Raw genomic sequence first — 6,233 nt, forward strand, 5'->3', positions numbered from 1 at the left:
ATAGTCATATTTTTGGATTAAATTATACAAACATTTCAAAATAGTTTATGCATTCAAACTTTTGTGTTGTCCGGGAGACACCCCCCCCCCCCAACACACACACACAGACTACCAATGTTGAGAGATAAAGGATCTAACTGGGGGAGTTGTCGTCTTTCTTTGAACATAAATCTCCAAACAGTTATCTTTTTACATTCCTCAAGTCTAGGCAGCATTTCACACTTTAGCTTTCTTTATATCACTTTGTCCATTGGGTTTGTTTTGGGGTTTTTTATAGTGATCAGCTTGTCCTGTATGGTCTTTTCTGTTTGATTCATCTGGAGGAATAGGGCCCTGAATCTGATATAACAGACAAGCACATTTCCTGAACTTAGTTTGGATTTTGCCAGAATGGTCATTGGAGGACTGGAATTCAAATGCTACAAAAGCCTTAGAGTGGGATGCAGTGATTTTTGGGTTGCATGTTTAAAAGGAGATATTCCCTCTCAAAGGACTGAATAGTCCCTGGACAGATTATGGTAGTAGTTAAGGGCAACCCAATGGCTTCAATGATATTACTTCTGAGATACACAGGCATAAGGGAGAGCCACAGACCCATACTAATAGTCAACCAGAGGTGATGAAAAACATTACTTGTGCATGCAGCGATGTGGATCCAGTGGCATCCCTGGAGGACTGTAAGAAAGCTGTTGGAGCGTGCCTAAATCTCTCAAAGGCTGGCGTACAAACCCACCTCATTTGTGATGTTGAAAACTGTAGTGGATAATTGACTAGGAAATGTAAGAAATATCTTTGCACTGGGTAGACTAGGTAAGTTCAGTCTCTTTCAACTCTTTTTTATGATTCTGTAAGCAATGGGATACATGCGTATACCTTGAAACACCCCAGAAAGGTGTAAAAATACTGGGTCAAGAGGGGAAAAATGTGATGAACTCTCCAGAAGATGAAACACTGTCACTAACTTTCACTAAGCCATCCCTCAGTGATTCTCATTAACTATAAAAAGGCCCTAAAGCTCCCTACAACAGGGCTGCCCAGCCGATGGGGCCCCACAGGCTGGATCTGGACTGCAGAACTTCTCCTGGGCTGGATGACCTGCCAACAGTGGGAGGCCGACAGCTTGTTGACTGGGCTGCCAGAGCTGTTGCATTAGCCTGGCTTTGCAACCCTGGAGGTCAGCACTACTACTGCTGCCTGCCCCCACTCCCTCCCTGTCCCTGTCTCTGCTGCTGATTTGAGTAACCAGTGGCAATTGAAGACCCCAAACCTGGCATGGGTAAGGGGGTGAGGGAATAAACAGTAGCAGCATCCACACCTTGGATTCCAGAGTCATGCTACTGAGCCTCCTGGGCCATAATTTAGCCTCTTGGGAGCCATATGCTCCTGGTTGGACAGCTGTGCCCTGCAACATTTGACGATGTTCAGAACCAGACTTTCCAGTCTGTACTAAAGCTTGCTGAAAATAAAAGGGGGTACAACCTGCTCACTGTTTTCCAGGCAGCCATCCCAGGTGTTGACCCAATGGAGCTGGCGCAGAAGGAAACAGAAGGCCAAGATCCATATCCATAGCCACCATGGACAGGGTCAGATCCTTTGTCAGCATGACACTATATGCATGTATTGGCAACAGTAGTGTTATTATTAAGACCTCCATTTTTAAATGTGGATGATTTACAAACAACCAAGTAAATCCCTATTCAAGTACCTAAATGAGAGCCTACAGCTTTCCTTGAATTCAGTGGAATCAGGGTTGGGTCTTCTTTGGCAAAAGCATTCAAGTTTCTGTACTGGCAAGCGGAGCAGGAAAGGGTCCCGAGCATATTCATTGAAAAGATCCTAGGTTTGACCGAGCCTAGGTGCCCCACTGGGTTAGCATGGTCAAGGCACAGCATCTTCTGGAGCCAACAGCACACAAGGGAATGCTGTACCTACCATTTTGTCTAGCTGTTTCTGAGTCCCAACCCTAATGATCACTCAGTACCCATTTACTCTTGGATCTTGTGTGGGGCAGCTGTTGTGAGTACGGAGCCAGCCTCACCCCTCTGGATCTGTAGTGAGCCACCTTAACCATGCTACCAACACATCTCCATTACATTCAGACATCAGATAAAATGTATCCTTACATCTATTTGGGTTGGTCTAATAAAAGATATCAAATTCACCCAAGGAACCTTGTATGCCTATATCCTTAGACCAACACGGCTACAACCTAACCCCCTCCTTACATCTATGAGAGAGTATAATCCAGTCCATTGTTAGATCTATCTAAGGTCCCTGCTAAATGTTGCATATATTATGCAATTTACTGGTGAATCACACAATACATTTTGACCAGCCACACATGCAAACTAATTATCACACCATAAAAATGTCTATCCAGTTCTAAAAACAGCCAACCAGCTGCATAGTTAGTGCTTGAAAAATGTGTAACAATTCTGTAGCTGATTTCTATGCAGCTTTAATTTGAATGTGTTGCCAGGGCCCTAGTTAATACATGGCTCAGATAAATCCAGTTTCCTTTAGAAACTACTCTTTCTATTAAAAATGCTGTTTTATAGTCAAACTGCAGACCCTCATGTAGTATCAAACAAATTCTGGCAAAATCCTTCATCTAGTAGGTACCAATCATGTATGTGCTTTTTTTGGATGAGTAAGAATCCTGTTGTGTTCTTATCTTCAGCCAGACCCGGAAAATACAAGGGTCAACATCTTGGGGCCATCTCCAGGCCTGGTGAAATTCTTCTTATGTCAATAAATAAGTATAGCATGACTGGCTTGTCCTTAGCATGCTAAGGACAGGAACTGAAAGATGTATGTTGATCTGTTTATTCACCCATCTGTGATGCTTTCTGTGGTATCCCTTGTATCTGGAATGCTCCCTCTGCACTGATTCCTATCACTTATCTTCAGATCCCTCCCTAAGACTTAGCCTGGGAAGGGAGAAACCAACCTTGTTTAGGCCAGAGCAAATAGGTGGATGTGAGGAACATTGCATAATCCTGGATCTGCCCTCCCTTCAGCTGCAAATGCATTTGTGGTTATAGAAACTGAAGGGTTCCTACAGCTGAAGGCTTCTGCAGGACCCCCGAACAGCTGACGCCGGGGGCAGCACACAGGTACAGGGCTATTTTGGTATAGCTTTTTGGGACTTTTCAATTTTGCCCCAAATGTCCAGTAATTGTGGTGAAGGTTTGGGCTCTGTGGATTCTGTGGTTGTAGATGCAGGAAGCCCTGATTTCAATTCCCTGCTTCCCCACAGGCTTCCTGTATAACCTCAGGGCATGCCACCTCTGCTCAGATTTTTTTAAAGGTATTTAGGTGCCTAAAGGCACAGATAGGGATCTATTGGGAAACCACTGGGGCTTTTGGCACGTTTGAAAATCCCACAAAGTGCCAAATGCCCTGAGAGTCGCCTGTCTCCCTGAGAAAGACTTTGTCTTTCAGTCCCTCATCTGCAGTGTACAAGGCATCACTAATTTTGAGATACTCAACTACCATATCATTGAGGGATGTACATGAACTTCTGATCTGTGCATGAGCAGTGTAGGATTGGACCTGTCGCCTGCTTAATTAAAAAAAAAGTCAGAAATTACATTTTTGTGGTTGGTGATGCCTATTTAGCCTTGTGACTGAGTTTCGCACAACACTGCTCACTAAGGACTCAACTTTGTTACTATTTTTATTACAGCAGTACCTAGAGCTCAGCCAGATCTGGGGCTATACTAGGGGCGGTATAAACGCATATAAATCGGTGGTCCTTGCTGCAGTCTCGTCAGACACAGGTTGTGAGAGAAGTATCGTTATCCTCATTTTACAGATGGGGAACTGACATACAATCCAGTAAGGGAAAGCTACAGCAGAGGCAAGGATTGCACTCAGGTATCCCTGAAGGTAAACCCAGTGCCTGGGCCACAAGACTAACCTGGACGAGTGGGAAATCTGCCATTGAGTAAAATGGGATTAGGGGGGCTGACCCTATCCAGTGCTGAATGCTTCCTCCGTTCTGCGCTGTGCACTCTTTCTTACCTGTGACTTGAAAGGGAATTTTCAAGCATTGAGGATTGGCGGGATCCTGCCTTTGATTTCAGTGGGACTCCCTCCATGAGCACAGAGCATCACAAAGAGCAGATCTGCCGGCTGCATCAGGCCTGAGGTTGTGCTTGAGCCAGAATGTTGCCTTCATCGTTATATAAAAGAACAAATAAAATGCTTCCCAGACATATGAGACCCAACTATTCTCTGAAGCTGATATGAATCAGGGATAACTTCAAAGTCCCTGGTGTAAATAGGATACAAATAAGAGGAGAATCATGTCCATTTTGGTCCAGTCCTGAAGGTTTTACTCAGTCAACGCTGCCTTTGAAGTCTGTATAGATCAGGCCCTTATTGGGTGAGAGGAGGAGCTGTCCATCTGGGATACTTCAAATGGCTGAGCTGTAATATTAAAATAATGACAAACCCATAAAATACATAAAGGGGACTATGCAACAGCTTCTTGTTGTTTCTGGTTCGGGCTTTTATTTGTCTAGTCTGTTTCTTATATGCCTTCACATTGACTTTATGCATACAGATATAACGCTGTCAAGAACTGCAGAGCCAAGACTTTAAAAAAATGAAATTAGTACAATTTCATAATCGAGAATAGAAAAAATGGACAGTTTAACAACTTCTTGGCTTTCATTTTGCATCTTCCGTGTACAACTTTGCATTGGATTGGTACCGAGGCATCTACTTGTTTTCAAGACTAGCAACATGCTGAGACATTTCAAATGAGAGATTTTATAATACATAATAGTAGCAACAATAACAACTGTTTTCTTAGTAGGTAACACTTAGATATTAATGCTTGTCCCTTGGCTTTTGTTTAGTCTACTTTGTGGGTGGTGGTGGATTGATCTTTATATTGTATGGGGAAATATTGTGCTGTCAGATGTAACATTTCAGCTGAGTAGCACTTGAAAGTAAACAATAAATAATAATAACAATTAATCTAAAAACAGACATTACAACCATTTATTTTTTCCTGTTGGTTTAGTCTATTCCAGAATGACTGCCTTGGTGTTTAGAGGTTTACATGCTGGCAGAAAGTGTTGGTGAGATGGGATATCATCTGTTTCTATCTGACTATCAAATTAGGCAGATGCTCTGTCTGTCTGTCTACTTCTCTCACAGATCTGTTACAAAAAAGACTATCTGATTGTCTGTCTATGGTAAATCAGTCATCTGACTGCCCAATAGTCTGTTTAGTAGCAGTCCGGTAGCTGTGATGGTTAAGGGAATACAAGAGATGTAGGATGCATGTACTAGTTTCTTTTATTGGACCCGCTCTGTGATCTGGAGAGATGTTAGCCAAGTCTTTTTGGGCACCCGAGGGAGGGCATTTCGTGCTCTGAAGCTTACTTGACCTGTCTCCCAACTAGATGTTGGCCCAATCACACTTAGCACAAAGCAAATGCTATTTTTGTGACTGTCCATCAACCATCCATCATGTAGTTATCTGACCTGGATAATATCATATATATATATGATACCATGATATAATATATATCATCTATATTAGATAGATATTATTAAAATACAATAGATCTATAGCTGTCTGCCTGTCTAATGTGATAGATAGAAACAGATGGCAATGGAGTCAGATGGAGAATCATAGATTTCATAGACATCAGGGCTGGAAGGGACCTCGGAAGATCATCGAGTCCAGCCCCCCGCCCAAAGGGCAGGAAGTCAGCTGGGGTCATAGGATCCCAGCAAGATAAGCATCCAGTTTCATCTTGAAGGTGTTCAATGAAGGCGCTTGAACCACCTCCATATCAGTTTGCCTTATACCGTGTTTCCCAAACTTTTGATACCTGGGGCACACTTTGCTCATACACCCATGAAATTTGAAAATTTGGCAGCGGGGCCCAGTGGCAGTGTTAATTGTCACGGCTCTGCCGCTGTCATTCTGGACCCCAGGGGAGCCACGCAGGCTGGATCTAATACCGTTTGTTTGCTGCACACTTCCACCTCTCTCAGGGCACAGCCTTTGGGAGTCACTGGTCTGACAGAGGTTTCCGACCACGGTGCCCTGCGGCACCGCGGGAACCTTTCAAGAGGACAGTTCAATGTTAGCACTGGTAGGTGAGGTGTGCGTGTCAAAAGCTTTCTGGGGTCTTTACCCAAGGGAGGGGGTCTTTCTGGGGGCATTGTCTGGGGAGTTTTTCTGGAGTGTTGTCTGTGGGGGTCTC

General features: G+C 43.7%; 1 long non-coding RNA gene across 1 annotated transcript in view; it reads right to left on the reverse strand.

The window, feature by feature from the left end:
- The window catches only part of LOC112551095, a 12,852-nt gene that overhangs the window by 4,035 nt on the left and 2,584 nt on the right, over positions 1-6,233 (reverse strand). Inside the window, exon 2 of the long non-coding RNA XR_003095249.1 lies at positions 4,027-4,434. This is a non-coding gene — a long non-coding RNA (uncharacterized LOC112551095). The remainder of the gene's footprint in view (positions 1-4,026; positions 4,435-6,233) is intronic.

Source organism: Alligator sinensis, unplaced genomic scaffold (assembly GCF_000455745.1).
Source record: "Alligator sinensis unplaced genomic scaffold, ASM45574v1 scaffold656_1, whole genome shotgun sequence".
Lineage (NCBI taxonomy): Eukaryota > Metazoa > Chordata > Crocodylia > Alligatoridae > Alligator > Alligator sinensis.